Consider the following 23,546-nt stretch of genomic DNA (forward strand, 5'->3'; position numbering starts at 1 on the left):
TGTGTGTGTGTGTGTGTGTTTGTACTTGTGTGTACATATACAGATCAAAACGCAATTTATAGGAGTCAGTCCTCTTCTACCATGTGGGTTTGGGAATTAAATTTAAATCCTCGGGCTTGGTATCACCAGTACTTACTTGCTGAGGTACACCTACACCTAGCATACTGCCACAAATAAATATTGTCAAACAGGGAAAACTTGGAAGGGAAGAAAAATATAAAGCAATCATGAGGATTTTCTTTAATTGAAAAAGACCTGGCAATACCCTCACAATTGTTCTAAAATATGATACAGGTGAAGAAAATGAAAAGATGGAGGACTCGTACAACAAGCAACACGTTTTCTAGAAACAAGATACTAAGACAGAGTGTTACAAACATAAGTGTATGTGGCAGAGGTGGAGACCAAAAAAATAAACAAAAATAAAGTTCTGTAAGCAGAATGAGGTCCAGATCATCATAGGCTGCTCAGGAACGGACCTGCCCAAGGGAGGAAGAGCAGACATTCTCACTTTTTTTTTCTCACTAGTGGCGACCACGTGACATTGAATTCTACTTCAGACACTAATTGGCCCTCAGGAATATCAGCCCTGTGGTTACTATAAAGCAAATGGCAGCCAACTGTTACCAAATACTCTTGGTTTTAATGGTGTTTGTCATGAGCATTGACTTAGACGACTTGCTTAAATAAAAATTAAGTTCTGGTACACAGTGAACTTTTTGACTTATTAGATGGTATTCCTAGTCAATAAGAAAAAGATGCTCATATCCACTGAACTCAAGACACCAAAGAGGCCACCAGACCTGGAGGAAGCCTCCCTGAAGACAGAGATTCCTGGAGGAGGTCTGCTCTGGCTCCTCCCAGCGACCCTTTCAACTGAAGCCTGTGGAAGCAGAGGTGCATTTATTAGACATTATTGTCCAAGGGCTTCTGCCCCTCTAGTGATCTGTTAAGTCAACCCCAACCCCAGTGCCTATTTATAATCCATTTCATGTATAAAAGTTAATTGTAGGTGTGAGAGGGCAGAAAAATTATTACAATCTCACTTTGGAACATCTACCCCAGACACACTGAATGGAATTATCCAAACTGTATATGTTTAATGTTTATAGTAAATGAATCTCAAAACACCACATTTAGAAACTGCTGAGCTAGAGGGGTGCTAGAAAAGACAGGATAATAATAATGTATAATACAAAAATGATATCACATTTTCAATAGGATTTTCTGTGTGCAAAATGACTTTATATATATATATTTTCTACTGAACTATATATAATAGCCATCTGAGACAACTATAATATAAATAGCAAACTTAAATTGCATATTTTACATGCATCATATTGCCATATTCTCTATGATTTAAACTGCCAGGATCCTAAGTATTAAAGAATGTGGCATTGAATTCAGGTTTGAATCCAGTGTACCCAATACCTTGAGTTGTGAACTTCTAAAATGCAACACCATCTCACTGACTTTTGAGAAAACAGAAACAGGTCTTATGAGAATTACATCCAATTCTCAATGGAAACTCTAAAAGCCAGAAGGACCTGGACAGATGTTTTGCCAGCCCAAACTATTATATCCAGCAAAGCTTTCAATCACCATAGATGAAGAAAAAAAGATATCCCATGACAAAACCAAATTTAAATAATACCTACCTGAAAATTCAGCCCTACAGAAGGTGCTAGAAGGAAAACTCCAAGCCAAGGAAGTTAACTGCACCCATGAAAACACAAGCAATAGATAATCTCATACCAGCAAAATCCAAAGAAGGGAAACACAGACACACACACACATACACACACACTAGACCACCACCACCAAAACAAAAAACAAACAACAAAAAAATAAGAATTAATAAGCACTTGTCATTAATATCTCTTAATATCAAAGGATTCGATCCACCTACAAAAAGACACAGGTTAATAGAATGGACACGAAAACAGAATCCATCCTTCTGGTGCATACAAGAAACACACCTCAACTTCAAAGACAGATGTTACCTCAGAGTAAAGGGATGGGAAAAGATTTTCCAATCAAATGGACCTAAGAAGCATGGTGGTGTAGCTATCCCAATATTTAACAAAATAGACTTCAAATTAAAATTAATCAAAAGCTATGGAGAATATTTCATATTCATCACAGGAAAAATTCATCAAGATGAAGTCTTAATTCTGAACATCTATGTCCTAAATATGAGAGCACCCACATTTGTAAAAGAAATATTACTACAGCTTAAATCACACATCAAACCCCACATATTAATAGTGGGAGACCTCAGCACCCCACTCTCACCAATGGACAGGTCTGCCAGACAGAAACTGAATAGAAATAAGAACTAACCGATGTTATAACTCAAATGAACCTAACAGACATCCATAGAACATTTCACCCAAACACAAAAGAATATACCTTCTTCTCAGCACTACATGGAACCTTTTCTAAAATTGGCCACATACTCAGTCACAAAGCAAATCTCAACAACAACAAATATGAAATAACCCCTTGTATCTTATTGGATCACCATGGGTCCAAGTTGGAGTTCAATAACAACATCAACTACAGAAAACCTACAAAATCATGGAAACTGAACAACTCTCAACTGAATCACTAATGTGTCAAGGAAGAAATAACTCAAGAATAGTAGATGGATGGAAATAATCTAACTCAGGGCTGAAATCAATAAAATAGAAACAAAGAAAACAGTACAAAGAATCAATGAAACAAAAAGTTGGTTCTTTAAGAAAAATCAACAAGATAGATAGACCCTTACCAAAATTAACTAAGAGGCAGAAAGAATATCCAAATTAACACAATCAGAAACGAAAAGGGGGACATAACAGAAGACAACTGAGGAAATCCAGAGAATCATTAAGTCATACTTCAAAAATCTGCAAGTCACAAAAGGAGATCAAGTGGGTACAAATTGGAAAGAAGTCAAAGTATTGCTATTTGCAGATGATATGGTGGTATACATAAATAACCTGTGGCGATATTTTTATGATTTATTAACGTTTTTTGCTTAAGGATTCAGAAAGCAAAGTCAGCCACAAGCTATAGAACCCAGGCAGACACCTTTAATCCCAGCAGCCAGAAGCTAGGAAGTAGTGGTACAACCTTTAATCCTAGAACTCAGGAATCAGAGGTAGAGGGATCTCTGTAAGTCCATGGCCACCCAGATCTACACAAAATTGATCCAGTCCTAAAGAGAAGCAGCTCGCCCAAAGATGATCTCAGCATCTGACATCACATGTCTTTAATCCCAGCACTAGAGGGGTATGAGCAGGGTCTTCAGTGGTCGGTATCGAACATTCATTCTCCAACTACATTGAGGATATGAGGGATTCATTCTCCAGCCACATTGAGGATAGGAAGACATTAAAATCTCAGGATTCTCCAGCCTCGATGAAGAGATTTCAGTTTGAGGTTTGGGAGAGCTTGTGGATCAGTCATTTCAATCTGAGGTAGAGTGAAAGCTAATGCCCAGCTGCTTTGCTTTTCTGGTCTTCAGCTTGAAACGTGAACCCCAATACTAGTGACTAGGTGTTTTATTTATCGTGTTCCAGTGACCCCAAATATTCTACCAGGGAACTCCTGCAGCTGATAAACACCTTCAGCAATATAACTGGATACAAGATTAACTTAAAAAAATCAGTAGCCCTCCTATATATAAATGATAAATGGACTGAGAAAGAAATCAGGAAAATAACACCCTTCAGAGTAGCCACAAATAATATAAAATATCTTGTGACAACTCTAACCAAACAAGTGAAAGACCTGTATGACAAGAGCCTTAAGTTTTTGAAGAAACTAGAAAAGATATCAGAAGATGGATGCAAAATAAAAGGAAAATTTTAATTAATAAAAATAAAAATGGAAAAATTCTAAAAATAATTCATGAGTTTTAAAAAAACAGTAAATAAATAAAGGTTTTAATTAGTAAGTGGTGTATGACAGAATTGAGGCTACTTGACTGGATCAGAAGGAAAGGCCAGTTTCTCTGACTGGATCTATATTGTAGTTTTGTAAGAACACATCATGGACACATACAGAAAGCCTGTGTTAGCTCATGTGGAAACTAACTTATACCCCTAGTCAACAAGCAGCATTGACTAGCTGATATAAGTGGCTAGACACGTACAGAAGTCTGACATTTGAGCTTTCCAACAGTCCCCAGGTCAAGCTCTCTTGGAACTAAGAATTGCTGGTCTTTCTGTATCCTGTCCAAATTGTTGTCTTCTAGACCCATAAGCATAAAATTACTGCAGTATGTCACTGAGCTCTGGTGTCATTAGCCACAGTCATTGTAAGCAGAGCTCTGCTAACACTCAACAACTGCTTGAGAGAAGCGAGCCATGCAAAATGAGGCAAACCACAGAGCTTTCTCCTCAAAGTACTCCTAAGCAGAACTAGATGAACACAGGTATGCGGACAGCACAATTCATTGTCTATCTCTGTCTTGACCTGCACCTGGCTTGAGCTCTTGAAACTTCAAAGCTCATCCCCTAGTGACACACTTCTTCCAACAAAGTCACATCTACAAGCCTATGGGGGCCATTCTTATTCACACCTCCGCAATCTTCTTTAAACATCATATCACTTTCTGTTTTTCTGTTTTGTAATAAATATGCCCCTGCCCTAAGTCCCTGCCCTTGCTCCCCCGCCCACTTAGGCTCTCTTCTCTTCACTGTCTTTTCCCTCTTGCTCTCTGCTCTCCATGCTCCCCTTCTCCACCCTCTCACCTCTCTTCACTCTTACTCTCCACTCTTACTTCTCTTCACTCTTACTCTTCGCACCCCCCCCTTCCTGCTGCTGTGATAAACTATGGTTAATGTACTTACTCTCTATGGCTGTAACGCTCTGGTCCAGGTTCCATCTCGAGCCTTCGCCTTTTTTTCCCCCGAATTTTTAAACTTTTACAAAAGAACATCACTAGTGATCTTCATTTACCTAGGACTATAGAAAATGAAGGATTAAATAATACATCCTGATGCTGGCTCAGTGTTTCCCCATCTATCTGCCATAGTATTAACAACATGGGGAATTCTACACGGGGGAGAAAAGACTTCACTAATTAAGATGCTAAAATCGTCTAACTAAGCTGGGCGTTGGTGGCACACACCTTTAATCCCAGCACTCGGGAGGCAGAGGCAAGCGGATCTCTGTGAGTTCGAGACCAGCCTGGTCTACAGAGCTAGTTCCAGGATAGCCTCCAAAACAATACCCTGTCTCAAAACAAAACAAAACAAAAGTCTAACTATGAGAACAACTAACAAAAATGGCCAACATTTTCCTCTCTTGGGTTTTAAGAAGATTACTTTGTAAGTAGCAGAAGAAACTCTCCTACTTAATGAATAGTCGTGCTGCATAGCTCCTTAAGACGCATTCACAGTGCATGCATTTTTGTATAGCACACTTAGAGGAAAATTTCATGTTTTGATATATTTGACTTACTGTGACAATACGTATGAATTACGTTGCAGCCAAACCTCATTGTTTGCAAAAGCACTCATTCCTGGATGTGTTTTTAAGAGTCTCTCAACGACATCCTCAAGTTTAAGTTCCAATGGGACTACGAAGCCATATAGTCCTCCCTGTAAGTTCTCAGGAGAGGGAGAGGGAAAAAGAGGGGGAGAGGGAGGAGAGAGGGAGGGAGGAAGGCAGGGAGGGAGGGAGGGAAGGAGGGAGGGAAGGAGAGAGAGAGAGAGAGAGAGAGAGAGAGAGAGAGAGAGAGAGAGAATATCATTTTTAATTTCAGTTGCGTTGCACTCGGAAGTCAAAGAAGACTTTAAAAACTCCAAAGTCAGCAATGTTCTGACCATAACACCCTACATTTTTAACGTGTGTACTCTAATTCCTGCATGTTATCGCCCCCCTCAAAGATGCAGCTTGCATGACGAAAAAAAATGGAGGGTTCAATCCCCTTTCAATGAGATGAAAAGTGCTGGGTCAAATCAGGAAGACTGATACACATGACATGGAAATAACCTAGAGGTGAAGCGGTGCTCTTTCCTGTCTAAAAAAAGTCCGCCAAGCCCAGAGCCCTCAGTGAGCCGACTGGGCTGAAAGACAAAGGAAGGAAAAGTCCTTGCCCACACTGAGGAGAAAGCCTGCTAAATATTTAATGCCTCAGGCTCACGGAGCCGCTCAGCCGCTTCGATATTTACGGCTTTGATTACTTCCTGTCTTTCACTCCCTCTCCCTTTCTTACTAAACACCGGGCTTTCACTCTCTCCGAAATCAGCCTATCCTCAGCTGCTTTGCCCCTGCCCTTTTGACCTTCTGTAGCTCTTTCCTTTCAACCCAGGATTCCAGGGATCTCTTCTCTCAGCTAAGGTTCCTCTATGTGATAACACGTCCCGGGTCACCCAAACTTGGGGCTACAGATTCCTCAGGCCCATTTCTTCTTATCTCTAAAGCCCAGGTCTCTTCACTTCTACTCTTAACTACTCTGAGTGGGTGTGCCCTGCAATCCCCCATCGGGTGCAGACCTTTGTGACCACGGGAAAGGGAATTGTTAACTTTCAAACCCAGGACAAGAGGCTAAATTGCCTATTTAGCATGTCAAAGAGCCTGGCTGCCAGGTTCTCCCAGCACCCCCCCCCCCCACCCCGTCCCTACCAGTTGCTAACTTATCCCTCCCTCTACCCTGAACTTTCCAGCCCAGGGGCGAGGCTGCCCTCCCCCCAGAGGCATAATGCAGCTAGTTTTGATTACCAGCCCTTTGGTACCTTTGGCTTCCTGACTGCGGCCTGGTTCCCCTCCCTGTTTCTGCCTACGGCCCAGCTCACTCTGGCCTCTCCCAGATGTCCCTGCCTCTACCCACTCTCTCCCTTTTATCTACAATAAACCCTCTCCTCCACTGTATGTAGTAGTAATCCTTTTCTTTCCCTTTTTCTTTCTTTCTTTGGTTGTTTCATTGCAGACCAGGCTGTATGGAACTCTCTGGCGCCTCTTAGACCTGGCAAAATGTGGGCAGAGGAGAGTACAACGTTAAGTTTAGGAAAAAAAATTTCTTATGTCCTGGTGCTTGAGGGGAGGAAGATCATAAGATGAGGAAGGGGTTCCTGAGGGGGTCCCAAGATGAAGGAAGGGAGTCCCAGGACCAGGGAAAGGTTGAATAATATTTATTTGGAGTGAATCTGACCTTTTTGGATGGGTTCAATCGGCTCCCTGGAACTTACGAGAATCCTTTGAATTTGTGAAAATATAAATATTAGACACATTAGCAATATACTCATGTCAGAAATGATTTGGTTGAAAGCATTAACACTTTTACCCAGCACTCGGGAGGCAGAGGCAGGCGGATCTCTGTGAGTTCGAGGCCAGCCTGGTCTACAGAGTGAGTTCCAGGACAGTCTCCAAAACAATATAGAGAAACCCTGTCTCGAAAAACAAAAAAAAAAAAAACCACTTTTAAACCTGTCAGATATCTTTGGCACAATGAAAAGCACCTTAATTTTAACCTTGCAGTTATTGTACAGCAGCATAGTATGGTGTTTAGTACCCTGTCAGAGTCAGATTAATAGCTTATCATAACCTTATTGATTAATGTTAAGGCTATGAACAGTAGCATAATGAGAGAGAAATTTGATAACTTGCATTTGTACACCTTAAGTTAGTTTGTTATACCTTAAAACATGTTTAGATTCATACATCTTAAGCTTTTTTATGTTCTTACATAAACTTTAAACCTTAAAACATCTTTTTTAGATGAAGGAATGGTAAAAGTTATATTAAAACCTACCAGCCACCAAACTGCATCAGAGTTCTTGAGAAGGGTAACATTTTGCCTGAATTAATTATTAGAGAATGAGAGAGACTTGCTGTCGCACCTGCTGTGCGGCCTGCATCCGAGAATGTAGCGAGGTGGTCAGGATAGATGACACAGAGACCGGTCGGTTGCTTTAAGAAAACTTTATGCTTCCCAAGTCAGCTTAGGAGGAGACCCCAGTCCGCTTAGGAGAGCTCTCAGGAGAAATCTCAGGAGAAGTCTCTGGCGAAATCTCTGGAGAAGTCTCCCCAAGAAAAAGGGCTTCCCTTTTTAAGGACTTTTGCCATCCATTTACATACCATTCTTTCCACTTCTCACCCTCCTGGCTGGTGGTTTAATCTCCGGCCCCAGAATCGGGGAGACACCACAGGGGGCAGGAAGAGGCATCTAGCCATAGGAGGTGTGGAAGGCATGGTATTTCAGTGAGCCAGCCCTAATCTGAGCCCTATCAAGCTTTAAAGCACTGAATTGTTTTCAGTAAACATTACATAGATGCCTGCTCCCAGGCCGAAGGGGAAGTGGGTTTCTGCTCAAGGTCTGGTGTCCCCACAATTCACCCCTTTTTATTTTTAAATGAGGCACTCCTGTCTTAGGTCAAGTAGGGTCACCCTCCCTGGCCCGTCTTTGGGGGACCTTGAACCCCTGTTAGGTGGGAGTGGGTCTTCCCCACAAGTTGCCCGTCATTGAAGTAGCCCCACCCTTAAAATCATTTGTAATAAGGCTTTATGGCTATCGGGATTGCCATGGGCTAAGGCACTTTGAACTCAGCATGAAGCCAGAATGCCTACTGCCACTGTTACCATTCCTAGGACCCCCACTGACATAGGCCTCTCTGTCACCTGCCCATCCCCCGATCTGGGCCTTAGCATTCTACCACCAGCCTTTCTTTGCTACAAGGGTGATTTATAGTTACAATTTGACGGTCAAAACAGTGATAAAGTTTACAATTATTTTAAGATCTACTTAGGAAAGCATTAGAGAGTGCGCTTGCACAGATACATTAGGTACAATCATTGATGTTACACATGTAGCATTATAAAAAATATGAACAAGAGGCTTGTTGCACTATTTACAGGGTACCAATTTGTTCCTGTGGTGATGTAGTCTGTTGATTTAATGTCAGTAGTATCAGCCGAACATGCAACCCGAGTCAAAGTCTTTTTGTCGCACCAGGACAAACCACATTTCTCCAGAAAAACACACTGTGATTCCAGAAACAGGAACTACCGAGTCTGATATTTCAAGTGACCATGTCCTGTTCAAATACTGAAAAAAGGCTTTTGCCATTCATCACAGTCCATACCAATGTCTAAATGTTAAATGGGTCCTTTTTCCCCCAAAGGGAAAAGCTGGCAAAATGAATTCTGTTGTTTTAAGGTGTATCAAAGGCTAGCTGCTAATCTTCCAGTTTTGTTGGCTTTGGGATGAAAACTCACGGGTCCAGGAGGTTGATGTAGCAAGCCTGATGAGAAACTGGAAATCTCGAACTGACTGTTTTATTTCTTTCTCGGGCTGTAGATTTGATGACATCAAGGGTCAGGAACACTGATTTAGGAGATCTCGAACTGGCTTGAGCAGGCTCCCACGGTCTCAGGTCCAGTTTTTTTGCTCCATGCATCTCACCAGATGTTGTGACCGCTACTGAAGCTTTATTCTTTTCCTGTAAGAAAACACAAACATGCCCTCGACCCCAAATTAGGGTCTTCTCTACTGTCTAGTGTATGGATGTTTCCATTTGGCCTGAGTAATAGTTATTTAACTTTTATTATGTCAGAATCTGTCTGAAGCAGATTCCTCACTGGCATTTATATTTTATAAATATTTAAATGAGGAGTGGATTATTTAATGAATCATGTGGAGACTGGGGACATTACTCCCTTTTATTTTTAAATTTTGTTTGAACTGTTGAAGTTGGACCATAACAGTAGAAGGATTTGTCTACCCTCCTTAGTCAACTATCTAGGTGAATTGGGATCACTATTTAAAGTATTAGTAGATGTCCTTTAAAAGGGACATAACCATTAAGTACCTTTGAGAATCATTTAAGGATTGTAAACTATACTATGTCCCAAATAGTCCTTTTTTTTTTTTCTAACCTGTAGCTCTCACTAGCTGACAAGGCCTCGTTTGCATCTGAACTGACAAGGCCTAATTTGCATCTACACAGACACCTTTGGGGGTGGGGGCCTGCCAAAGCGGCAGGACAGTTCCCTGAAAAAAACTCTCTTCTCTCTCTCTCTCTCTCTCTCTCTCTCTCTCTCTCTCTCTCTCTCTCTCTCTCTCTCTCTCTCTCTCTCTCTCTCTCTGACTGGCTCTGAGGGCTTAACTTGAATTTTTTGTTAAAATATTAACCGACTGACTGGATGTTTCTTTTGGCTATATCTAAATCGATTTAGGTAGTTTTTAACTGTTTGAAGGGATTTAAGTATCCCTTTAATCATATCCAAGGCAATTAGAACAGTTGCTTTTGTCAACATTCACGCATTTACATTTCACACTTCATACATACTGACATGGCCACATCCATACACACAGACCATGCATACATATCTCTCCTTGCCTAGGTTATGATTAGTTTGTTGAACTGAAACTTCTTTAACAGAACAACTCTAGTCAATCTTTGAATTAAAACAAAAGGTTGAAAAAGTCCTGTATGTCCCTCGTCATTTCTTCATTAGAGAAGTTTGGAGCTACACTCAGGGGCTACAGCCATACCCACTCCTTGTAATTCTGTAGATGCAAAGTGGAAAGGCCAGGCTTTTGCCAAAAGTTTTTAGAGATGACTCACAAAATTGACCTTAAATTTGTATCAATAACCTACCCCATATAAATGTAACCAAACATTTTTATTTTATATACCTTTGTCCTTTTCTTTACTGAATACTAACATCTCACTTATTAACTTTACCAATTTTTTTTTAATTTACCCATCTTTAATCTATCCTCCCATTGAGGATGATCCTCCAATCCACCCTCCAACTGAGGGCAACTTCTTATCTTAGGTTCCCTTTTTTTCCTGACCTTTGTTAGGTGAGGACCTAGACATTTAATCCAATCCACCCTTTAACTGAGGGTGATCTCTTAGGTTCCCTTTTTTTTTTTTTTTCCTGACCTTTGTCAGGCAAGGGCCTAAACATTTAATCCAATCCACCCTTCAACTGAGGGTGATCTCTTAGGTTCCCTTTCTTTCCTGACCTTTGTCAGGCAAGGTCCTAAACATTTAATCTGGTACCCCTAGCTTGATACCCCCTTTTTAATACATACTTATAGCCTTACTTGTTGGCCAGTCTTTTAAATCTCTCAGTTTTTCTTTACTTTCCTGACCTCAGTGGATCAGGTGAAAGACTGGAGATTTTTTATTTTATTTCTTATTTTACCCTCCTTTTTTTTTTAAACTGAGTTTCTCTCTATCCTTTTGGAGGCTGTCCTGGAACTCGCTCTATATACAAGGATGGCCTCCGTCCTACCTACCTTTGTCTCTCGAGTGTTGGGATTAAAGGCATATGTCACCAACACCCGACTCTAAAGATCATAGCGAACATCCTTCCAATCTGGGACATTTAAGCCTCCCCCAGTAATGAACCATGGACTCGCACGTTCAATCCATTTTAAAAAGCCTTCCAAGGTTTTAGACTTTACTGTAGTCCCATGTCCTTTAAGTAACTTTTTAACTTGATACTGTAATTTGAGCTTCCCAGAACTATTCCCCATGGTTTCTTTTCTTTTTTTTTTTTTTCCCAATCTTTCCCTGGCCAGAAAAAGAGACGAACCCGCTCACTTACCTCGCTTTCATGATCTCGGTGGGATCCTCCAATTGTCGCACCTGCTGTGCGGCCTGCATCCGAGAATGTAGCGAGGTGGTCAGGATAGATGACACAGAGACCGGTCGGTTGCTTTAAGAAAACTTTATGCTTCCCAAGTCAGCTTAGGAGGAGACCCCAGTCCGCTTAGGAGAGCTCTCAGGAGAAATCTCAGGAGAAGTCTCTGGCGAAATCTCTGGAGAAGTCTGTGGCGAAATCTCTGGAGAAGTCTCCCCAAGAAAAAGGGCTTCCCTTTTTAAGGACTTTTGCCATCCATTTACATACCATTCTTTCCACTTCTCACCCTCCTGGCTGGTGGTTTAATCTCCGGCCCCAGAATCGGGGAGACACCACAGGGGGCAGGAAGAGGCATCTAGCCATAGGAGGTGTGGAAGGCATGGTATTTCAGTGAGCCAGCCCTTATCTGAGCCCTATCAAGCTTTAAAGCACTGAATTGTTTTCAGTAAACATTACATAGATGCCTGCTCCCAGGCCGAAGGGGAAGTGGGTTTCTGCTCAAGGTCTGGTGTCCCCACAACTTGCTATCTGGCTGCATGGACAGCCACCTCCAAGGTCCTTTATCGTTGTTGAGGCAGAGGCTTTAAGGACACCTGCCTTCTGCTGATAGCGTGAGACCTGTGGATTAGGAGCTGTAGGAAGACGTGCCTACCATTGGTCCAAGCAACGTGGAGAAAGTCAATTCCACTGTCCTCTTGTCCAGGGTCTGAAGAGTCCTTTGTAACAGTTGAGGTGAAAAGCAGGATTGTTCAGTGGCTAGCGTTACCACTTTTGTGGGTAGAGTTTCTTCAGTGTCCTGTCTTCTTTGGAGGAAATGAGCTGATGCCAGCTGTTGGCCTGTCTCTCTGTTATGGAAAGTTTGTTAATAAAACATTTTAAATGCCATATTCTCTAGATCTCTGAGCATTTGAGGGCTGTCTGTCTGTTTAGTATCTCAGCAGACAAAATTTGTTTTTTGTTTTCTTCTTTTTTAGTTACTTGCCTTAAGCACATAGGTGTCTAGGTAAGGCTTTATCCCTATAATTAATCTGTACTTAGTATGGCTACAATGACATTAGTGCAGGATCTGTCTGGAGAACTGGATCCATGCTGAGAGACTGTGGAGGGGTGTTTTACTCAGAGCCCTCCAGACTGACTGTGACTTGTTTTAACTTAGTAGGTTAAATTTATGCCTGTATGGACTGGCATTTACAATAGACTCACAGTTTTCTCTAAGCATGGGAGACCCATGGAGCCAAACCTCTTGCTTTAGGTGGAAAGAATGGGATCCACCTCTGGGTGGAGGTGTGCCATTACCTCTTTCCCAAAGAATTAATCTGTTTATGCTAGCTGATTGCCTGGTTAATGGAGTGCGCTTGGGGAAGGCAGATTCATCAGGCTAAAGAGGTAGAAGGAATAAGGATCACATTAATGAGGCATTCTCCTTCACAGAAGCCCTCTCCTAGTGCTGTCACTTACAAAGCCATGGCACATGACTGAGCTAATCCCTATCCCCTTTTCTGAATTACTCAGAAGATCTTTAGTTTCCAGTGTTAACCAAAGCCCATGTACACTTTCCCTGGTACTTTGAGTTTTTCTACTCTTTCCTTGAAGTCATCTTCCCTGATCTCATATTGGCTTACCTCAAATGGCATGAATTTTTCGTCTCTTCTCCCTCTTCTGGGCAGCTGAGGAGATTTGCAGCTTGTCTGTCCACCCAGGCCTTTTCTTTCAAACCCTAATAAAATTATCCTCAAGCTTCCTTCTGAGTTGATTCTTAAATTCTTTTTTCTTTTCTTTTTTTTTTTTTTTTTTTTTTTTTTTTGAGACAGGGTTTCTCTGTATTGTTTTGGAGGCTGTCCTGGAACTCGCTCTGTAGACCTGGCTGGCCTTGAACTCACAGAGATCCACCTGTCTCTGCCTCCCGAGTGCTGGGATTAAAGGTGTACGCCACCAATGCCCGGCCATTCTTAAATTCTATTACTAGTGAGACTAAGAAACTTGAGAGAGGACCCCGATTTCCCAGTAACATGTGGCAACCCAGGAGGCACTCCCCAAAATTTCTAGCAATTGTATTTCTAGATTCATGTCCCACTGCCAACTTGGCACCTCCAAATCCACAGGTCATAGCCTGTCCCTCCTCAGACTGTCACTCCCTTCTCCCCCTTCCTATGCTTCTAACTCCTTCCAAGTTCTTGACATGATTCTTAACTATTCTAAACAAATATTAATAAACACAGTAATAAAACTAGCATCCCTTTTCTCTAGCACTCCTAGTTCCAAATTTTGGTAAATGTGCTTCAGATGTCTGTAAAAACTGACTACACTGTGAATGTACCTAAAATGCCTCTGCTCCCTCCTGTAATTGGTGTGTGTGAGATGCATGTGTGCATATGCGCTGTCCTCATCTTCATGGGGGAATGGGAGGAACAACTTTGTGGAGTTGCTTCTCTCCTTCCACCCTTATGTGGGGTCTCAGGATCCAGTCAGGTTATCTGTTTTACATGGCCAGTGCTTTTCCCGATGAGCCACCTGCCCTATGAAAAGACTTTTTTTTTAAATTTTTAAGGTATGCATGGGTGAAGGGAACCAAAGTTTGGTAAAACTAACAACATAAACGATCTACAATGGGAAGCCTCTGAGCTTGAAGTGGTAAAAGAAGGGTTTGGTATTAATGGAGCCTGGTGAGAATCAGAGCCATAGAAGAGAATTTTCTAGAGGATCTTCTGGTGACTTATAACTTGTCGAAATGATGAGAGTAGGTGACTGTGGAATGTTCACCCCTCAATGGGACATCTATGTCATCCACACCCAGACCAAGGGCACATTATGGAAGATGACAAGAGCCTGAGGAGGGAGCAGGGTGTTGTGGAACATGGTCACTCAGGTGCAGCATGGCTGCTGTACTCTTGATCTCACAGTAGCTGTGAAAACATTGGGCTGTCAGCAACCTGCCATGGAGGAGAGAGGAACCCTGCCCCTACCTAATAAGAAAAACTATTCAAAAGGAAAATCTGTTAGAAGGGAAGCTATTGCCAAAAAAATGTCACTGTCAAAAGGCGGAGTAAAGTTTCAAACCCTGGACAAATGGCTGAGTCGCCTATTTAACGTATCAAAGGGGACATGGCCTCCAGGTTCTCTCAGCCTCCCTCAGTCCCTACCTATTATAGGTTAGGGCTGGCATACCCCACATTCTACCCTGAACTATCCACCCCAGGGGCTGGACTGCCCTTACCCCAGAGGTTCTTCCTTACAGAATCCAGACATCTTGGTTACCTGCCCTTTTTTTGGTACCTTTGGCATCCTGGCTGCTGTACCTGGTTCCTCTCTTTCCCTTCTCCTTCTCCCTCTCTCCTCACATGGCTCAGTTTGGTCATAATCATTCTGGACTCCCTTATGTCCTTGCTTCTACCTATGCACTCCCTTTTATCTACAACAAGCTTTCTCCCCCACTATACCTGGGAGCAGTCTTGTCCTTCCCTTTTTATTTCTTTTTCAAACAGGCAGCAAGGCTGAAGTCTCAGGGAGAGTGTATGTTTCAGATGTGTTGTTGAATAATCTTTTTGCACCCTGTGAAGATGAGTTGCTCTCTTTGGCTTAAGAAAGAGCTAAATGGTCAATAGCTAGGCAGGAAGGAGGTTAGGCAGGACAGCCAGACAGAGAGAACTCTTGCAAGGAAAAGGGCAGAGGCACCAGCCAGATGGAGAGAAGCAAGACTCAAGAGGACAGGTAAATGTCACGAATCATGGGGCAGCAATATGCACATGGATAAAAATGGGCTAATTTAAGTTGTAAGAGCTAGTTAGTAAAAAGACTATCAGCTGAGATTTTATAATTAATAGGAAGTTTCTGTGTGGTTATCTGGGAGCTGACTAGTGGGACCAGAGAAAGTCCAGCTACACAGATGTGTAGTTTTCTCAGTAGGAGTAAAAAAGTTATTGTGTGTGCACAGATGTATAATTTCCTCAATAGGAGCAAAAAAGTTATTGTGTGTACACCTCATAGGTTAAAACTTAAATTTTTTAATGAAACAGTTCTTGATATAAAGAGTGAAGAAATGGGTTTCAGTGGGCTCAACTCAAGGAATGGACGAGACCTGTATTCCTGGAGGTTCTGGGGAAGAATCTGTTCCCCCAGCCCTCTCACCTCCTAGAAGCCCCTTACATTCCCTCTTGTTGCCTCTTCTGACCTCAAAGTCAACAGGGCAGCATCTTTTAATCTCTCTCCCTCCTCTTATAAGGACCTTGTCATGATGTTAGGTCAAGTGGTAATACCTTGCTTGTACAAATAAAGCCTGCCTGAAGGTCAGAGGACAGAACTTGCTGGTAGCTAGCCATAGAGGTCTGGAGGTCTATAAAGATACACAGGAAGTGAGTGTAGCATGCTGCTGCACGTGCAAATGACTACCTCCATGCAATCTTTGAAAGAGAAAAAGAAAGTCTCTAAGGGCTGCCCTGTGGAAAGGCGGAAAGACCAGGATGTATATCTGCCCAGCTCCTCTGCTGCCAATCCCCAAGTTAGAAGTGGCCACTTTCCATGGGGGTGTCCACAGTCTGTCATTTCATCCAGGGCAGGGCCCAGACCCTCCCCCCAAGCATTCGGGGTGAGAGTGCATCTCACATTGTTGGATGGGAGTCCAAAGTCCATGTGTATACTCGGGATGAATACTGATCTACTGCCCAAGGCTCAATAGATTACCCTCCCTGGAGAAATGAGGGGATATTGGGGGGGGGGCTGGGGGAGGGCAGGGGAGAAGGGGAGGGAAATGGAGAGGGACCTGGAACTGACTTGTGAAGCAACCTTTTTTTCTAATCTAAATTTAAACTTAAAATAAATAATAATAATAATAAAGTGGCCACTTTCCTCCAAGTAAGGCCGTGGATCTTGTGCCTACAGATCTCACATTGCGTTAGTGATTTCTTTTAGGTTCAGGAATCATAAAGGTTTCCACAGATGCTCTCCTTGTGGAGTCTTTCCTTTCCTTTCTGGGTGACCTGTTTTAGCCACATCTTTATTTTGTTTGTACCTGCCCAGGGACTGGATGAGACTACACCAGAGATTCTGTTCGTCACTGTGAGGCTCTTTATTGTGGATTGGAACTCCATTAGTCCTTTTCACTCAGGGCCTAAACAAGCCTCACTGGGGTTTCCTTTGCTTCCGACCATTACGGTTATTTCTCTGGGAGTTGATTTTAAAAATAGTAATAATGACTCTGTAAAAGCAGATAACTTGCAAATTAGGAGAATTCATGGCTCAGTTTGTGGTCCTCAGGAAGCCACGGATCCTGGAGTCCTCCTTCCCCTCCACTGGCCCTGCCCTGACCCTGCTCATTAGTGAGTTCAAGAAAAATGCCGTGGCTGGCTTCTTGCCCTCACCACCTACGAAGGTTAACTATGAAGAGTTATACAGACAGAACTATTTCCAAATTAGGGGTTTGCTCGGTTTCCTAGCAGGCTGAGTTCTCACATAAAGAAAGAGAAGAAAACTTGTTCTAAAGAGGCATGCCTCAGCTACAGTATTGCTTAGATGCTGAGAGCTTCCACTGTCCACGGTCAATACAAAAACACACTCAGTCCTATGTACATGCAGCCTAAGGGACAAGAAGGCACATCTCAACTCTTCTTGTCCCAGCAAAGTGCTTAGAAATGAGACAAAGATATAAGAGCAATTTAGTTTACTTTTCATGACTGGGTTTGCTATTGTGAGGCCAAGGCCAGCAGCCCATTTCGCACAGGATCTGAGGAATGGCTAGTTTAACATGCCCACATCTAGAAAGTAGAGTGTGTGTTGCTTAACTGTTGGGAGAAGTTGTAACACCTGCTAATCATTACTGCATTATTCATACGCTTTCTCTCACAAACCACAGAATTTAATATTCCAGCTAGTAGGAGGCATAAAATTCATCTGGTTAAATTCTTCTGTTTTATAGATAAGAAAGCTGGAGTCCAGAGCTATGAGCTGCCTGCCTGGGTCAGACAGCTGCTAGCAGCCGAGCCAGATGCAATCTTGATTAGTTTTTGGCTCCCAGAGCAGTGTGCTTTCAAACCTCAGGAATTTAATGTTCCAGATTACAGGGAGGGAGGACAGAACCACGTCAAGCCTCTACTTAAGAGAACTTCGAAAAGTCCCACAATCCATTAAGTTTGTCTAAAAACTCTCCGGAGGAGAAAGAAGAAAGCATAATTCAATCTTTATCATTTTTATCTAAGGGAGCTTACATAAACCTACCTGTAAGTAGAAAAAAGGCTTAGATTTTTTTTTACAATAGTAACAAAATGCAGCTTCAAACCCCTTTAAGGGGGCTGCTTGTAAAGGAAAGCAGCTTTTGACAGCCAGTGTGGCTAAAACTGATCTAAAATGGTGATTTGTGAATAAATCTAAGTGCTCCTTGCTGAGGCTGAGGCTGGGGACTGCCCTTTATTTCATACTGACTGACTGATAGAGATACTGGCAGATCACGCTTCTAAGGGTTGGGGTGGGGGGCGTGATTGAATCTAAAGTTCAACTTTGCTGTCAGCTGCCAGATCTGCCCCACCCTCACTTTCTAGGTGATCTTGGTTCGCTAGGGAACCTTCCTGTGGTTACTGGAAGAATCAATACACTTAGAATCTTGCATGTGGGAAGGGTTCAATATAATCAGCACTCACTGTTTTTTATCAACAAAAGAATCTATCTGTGCTCTACCAGTCAGGCATGTCGTCTTGGCATTACTTCAGTTCAAATTTGAAAGTTGAAAAGAAAAAGAACATGCACCAAAGAGCCACCAGAGGGAGCTCTCTGGTCAGGTTGGAAAGTCGAGGTGTCCTAGCACAGCAGCAAGCATGTCCTCACTGAGTCTTGGATCTGTGCTCCTCCTTGAGTGGAGGCTTATGTGTGAAGGCAGCTAGAGCTGGTCTCTGAATTGTCTTGTCTTGGATTCACAGTGGGCATGGCCGAAGGGTGCTCCTGAAGGACCCAACATGTATGCTAACATAGATGACAGATAGGTAGGTAAATGATAGATGATAGATAGATGACAGATGGATGGATGGATGGATGGATGGATGGATGGATGGATGGATGGATGGATGGATGATACATAGGAAGATTTAGTTGATTGATTGTAACAGTCACTGTTGCCCCTTGGATCATTTCTGGTTAGAAGGTTACAGAAGAGAGATCCAGTGTGTCTTCTCCAGGACAATTCCAGAGATGCAGATGGATTTTTCTTTTGACCTCCAGCACACACGCACACACACACAAACACAAACACACACACACATACACACACACATGCACACACACACACACGACACAGAGACACAATTAATTATGAAAGCTTGGCCTTCAGCTTAGGCTTGTTCCTAACTATCTCTTGTAACTTAAATCATCCGATTTCTATTATCTACGTTCTGTCATGTGGCGTTACCTCTCATCTCTCCTGCGCCTCCTGTTTCCTCTCTGTCTCCTGGCATCTCCTGCTGGCCCAGATTCCTCCTCCTCTTCCTTTCTTTCCCCAGAGACCCTGCCTGTACCTGCTGCCTAGCCATTGGACATCCGTTCAGCTTTTTATTTCACCGGTCACAGCAATACACTTTCACACAGGGCACAAACGTCCTGCAACACAGAGGTGTGTCCAGGACCAACCCGGTTGCAGCTTGTACTGCTTGTTCTTTGCTCCATTGTGTCATAGCTCAACCTCTAGCTTCATAGAAGCCCTCCTCACCCCTCGGCAAGCCCAAAGTGTTGGAAATGCTCACAGCTGAGGTGGGTGCCCAGAGATCTCTGGCTCTTGTGGAAATATTTTTATGTTTTAAGACTTCACTATAATTTTGAGTTCTGGGCTCTATTTCCTGTCTCCCTTTGACCCAACCCTTCCCACATCTTGGGTGTGTGTACATCTATGTATGCATGCGTGCTTGTTTTTGTGGGTCTCTTGCTGTGGAAAGATACATCACCTCCACAGGTCAGCCATGGTTTTCTACCCTGAACCTGGGCCAGACGTGGGTTCTTACCACTGCAGCAGCCTCACTAACTTCTCTCCTGATGCTGCAGCTCAGATCTGGGTTCTCTTAGTGCAGCCTCAGTGGGCCCTTCTAGCTCCTCTTCCTGGCTCCCCTGGTCTCCTCACTCTGACCCCACCAACCTAATCACCATCCCTTTGCCTCAGGAAAAACAAATGTAAAAACTCCCCAATCCTCTAATAGGAAGTAATCCCAAATCCCTAGCATTCCTGAGTAGGATGCCTTCCCACAAAAGTAGAGCCCTTCACCTCGCCTGCTTCTAGCTGCTTTTAAAGTCTTGGAGAATCTATTCCGATGACATCACCTTCTCCTGATAAGTCTCCCCTAAATTATTTTTTAGTTACAAAAGATTTATTTCAAAAGCATAAAGGAACATTTACATTTAAATAAGAGGATAAACAGGTGTCTTACAGAAGAAAAAAACATTTGTGGCATGAAGATTTTCATTCAAATCTCTGAAACAAAAAGAGCACTATTGCCTAGGCAAGGGGAGGGGAGCAAAGGGATGAGGGAAGAATGCAGTGAGCTCTGCATTAGACATGAGGTCAAGTTATTTCTGCTGAGCTTACAAATACACTCAGACAAGTGAAAGGAAAAATTACACTATGTTCAATTTATATTGCTGTAGTCCAAATCATTTTTGTCCTTGAAATGGTGTTAGGCCGTGGCTGATCTATCTGAGGTCCATACTAGATGGTCACAGTTCTCAACTGGCAATCCCACATTCCTATGTCTGTTCAGATTCCAAGGAAGCCTAGGCTCGGCTCAGTCTTGTGGAATGTTCAGAGATTATTGTCAACACTCCATAGTCAAGCTGACCAACTTCTTGTGCTCACTTGTATCATTCTAGGCTTCTAGAAATATTTTCTACATAAATATGTGCAGTAAATTTCACAAAGGGGTTTTGCTTTTTTTCCCAGTGTAGAAGTAATGATAATGAAGACACCTGTGTAGGAATTGAAACCTCAAAAAGACAACAACAAAAAAACCAAAATGAAACAAAACAACAACAACAAAACCAATAAACTTACTAGCAATGACTTCTGAATATTTGATTTAAATAGCAAACTTGCTCTCCTTAATTTTTAAGGAAATTTTTGTATTGGAACCTATGCTGCTTCTTGGTTTTGGAGTTGTGGTGGCTATTCATTTTTTAGTTACACGTCTCTTTAGCCTCCTTTCAAAACCATACAATGAAAAAAAGAAAGGACGGAAGGAAGGGAGAGAGGGAGGGAGAGAGACAGACAGACAGAGAGAGGGGGGGGAGAGAGAGATAACAAGTAGGTCATTTGAGGTTGGGACAGAGGCTAGGATAGAGAGAAAGGAGTCTCTTTCTAAAGGATGTTTGTCTAGCTCTGAATCAAATAGAAGCAGGACAAAGGGCTCCACTGTCGTCACCAGGGGGCTCCACTGTCATCACTAGTGTCTCCACTTGCCTCAAGTCATGTTTTTACTGTCATTTATTCCAGGGTATGTGGGCCATAATTTCATCGCTCTTTAGCTGCAATTTTATAGAATTGGGTAAACCTGATAATTCATTTTACTACACCAATAGTTTCCTCCCAGTCAGACCCTTCCCCGATCCAGCTTTGCCTCTCTGCTTAGGCACCGCCATTGCTGTGTCTGCTTCTGGGGGCTGACAGGAGTGACACCCGGGCTAAAGGAATGGGGGATTTATGATTCCTCTGCTGTAGGCAAGAGCACAGCCTGGACACTGGCTTGTGAGGTGAGCCCTGGCTCATGTCATCTTCCCAGAACAAACCCTGGGAATGGAAACAACCTTAGAGAGAACATGGAGTCTAAAACCCCCATTTTCCTGACAAAACCTGATTTATGCACTCCGGGGGGCAGACAAGAGGGTGGATTGGGCTCTGGTGGCCAAGTGCCATGGATGCTGACCGGACCCTGCACAGTTCCCTCCTGCTGTGTGTCCTTGGGCTTTGACCCTGCTGTGCTCGTCCCTCCTCGGTGTGGTGTGGCACACTAAAGAACCAGCAGCAATGTGGTTTTCACTCAGTAAAGGTGGTGTGACTGCAGCAGCCCGCAGCTGCCTGGCCCAGACAGAAACGAGGCCGGAGAAGTCACAGACCTCGGAGTGCTGAGGGCACATCCAGCACCCTGCCTGCATAGCAATGACTCCCACCGCCAGGGACCCAGGTGGAGCTGAGCAGGAGAAATAATAGGTTTCTTGTCCAGCTGCCACTCACTCTCAGGTAAAGGTCTCTTGACCTGTCTTCATGTGGCAAACCAGAGGCTGTCTACACGTCCTCGGGGCCCTGCCCCAGCCCCCGCACAGCGGATCGATGTCACTGTTCTTTGACTCGTGGGCGGGCAGGAGCCTGTAGGCACAGCTGGCTCGCTCTCCTGCGCACTCCCACAGGGCTGTCACAGAACCCTGAAGCCACCAACGTCCCCGCTCCTGGGCTCTGAAGGTGGCTCTGCAGGGCCCTCCTCCCAGCCCTCTCCTCTGCCACTCCCACTTGCTATTCTTTTTTTTTTTTTTTTTTTTTTTTTTTGGTTTTTCGAGACAGGGTTTCTCTGTGGCTTTGGAGGCTGTCCTGGAACTCACTTTGCAGACCAGGCTAGTCTCGAACTCACAGAGATCCGCCTGCCTCTGCCTCCCGAGTGCTGGGATTAAAGGCGTGAGCCACCAACGCCCGGCCCCCACTTGCTATTCTGACGAGGTTCCTGTCTCTAAGAGTGGCTGGCTGCCTGGCCTCGAGGGCTAGGTCTGGCTGTCATCTCGAACCTCCCCCTCCTTCCCTTCCTGAGCACCGGGCTTCCCTTTCTTCTCCCTGAAGATCAATGTCTTCAGGACTGATCTTGTCCTCCCTGCGCTTCTCAGAAAGTGTGTGCGTGTGTGTGTGCGTGTGCGTGTGTGTGCGTGTGTGTGTGTGTGTGTGTGTGCGTGTGTGTGTGGGGGGTACACCCTGGTGGTAAGTCTCCTCCATCTCCTACTCCCAGTGCCCGGGTGCATCCCAAAGTCCTGACACCTCATCCCAAGTCGAAGACGCCCTCTTGTTTCACTCACCAGGCCGATTAAGGACACGGACTGCTACTGAGACGAATAAATGTCATTGTTCAGTTCTGTGGTCCCCAGGAGCTGCCACCTCTGACGTTACAGGGAGTGACCTTGAGCTGACCAAAAGAAGTGCTGCTCTCCTCTAACAGTCTTGGCGACCAGAACTCCCCCAGGGGAGCTGTTGTTTCAAGGATGAACGAGATCAAGAGAGGAGAAAATCACATCACAGCCCGCGGTGTGGGAGAGTCTCGGGCTGTTTAATGTGGTTAGGAAGCTAGTTCTTTTTTTTTTTTTTTTTTTAAGGATCACTTCTTTCCGGGGAGATGAAGGTTAGCCTTAAAGAACCGTTATTCTCTGTTAGGACCCCACCCTGGCTCCAGACAAAAGGGACGCTGATGAGAGCGGCTTCTCCAGCCAGCCCACGCCCCTGCTTTTGTGTTTGCAATGGTGAATGTGCTCTTGCGTGGTTATCTATCCGGAGTCACGGTGATTTCCTTCGCCACAGGGCACTGCACCCTCGAGTACAGTTCGTTATTTCTCTCTTCCTCTGCGCTCACCTGGTTCACATTTCCCTTGGTTCTTTGCCGCCAGACTTTTGTCCTTTGGACTGGCGGAGTTCCCTCCTCTCTTTCATCCATTCTCTTGAGAGGTTTACTTTCCCTTCTCCCTGGGGCGTCGCAGCCCTCGGCACTTCCCACACCGCGCCTGAGAACCCACCACTGAAGGTGGAAGGACTCACCGCCAGATGGCAGTCTGGAATACACCGCACATCGCAGAACCGAGTGGTTAAAAACATCACTGAAGAGCACCACAGGAGTTCTCTCAGACCCCAGATCTCCAAAATTATTTTTATTGCTTATACACAGCAAATAGAACATTTGCTCACATATCCCCACGTTTATCCACTTGTAATCACATATTTAAAAACTATATATATATATATATAA

The 23,546-nt window shown here is 43.6% G+C and overlaps 1 long non-coding RNA gene across 2 annotated transcripts; it reads right to left on the minus strand.

Annotated features, from left to right (window-relative positions):
* Positions 1-225: 225 nt before the first annotated feature.
* On the minus strand, positions 226-23,277 carry LOC106022613. 2 transcript variants are annotated; one of them, XR_002381600.2, is made up of 4 exons: positions 22,609-23,277; positions 5,458-5,597; positions 4,845-4,959; positions 226-883 (listed from the first exon to the last, which is right to left on the minus strand). It is a non-coding gene; the product is annotated as an uncharacterized LOC106022613 (long non-coding RNA). The 2 variants fall into 2 exon arrangements; XR_005869925.1 differs by having other exon boundaries at positions 5,458-5,606.
* Positions 23,278-23,546: the final 269 nt, after the last annotated feature.

This window comes from Mesocricetus auratus, unplaced genomic scaffold (genome assembly GCF_017639785.1).
Source record: "Mesocricetus auratus isolate SY011 unplaced genomic scaffold, BCM_Maur_2.0 Super-Scaffold_100020, whole genome shotgun sequence".
Lineage (NCBI taxonomy): Eukaryota > Metazoa > Chordata > Mammalia > Rodentia > Cricetidae > Mesocricetus > Mesocricetus auratus.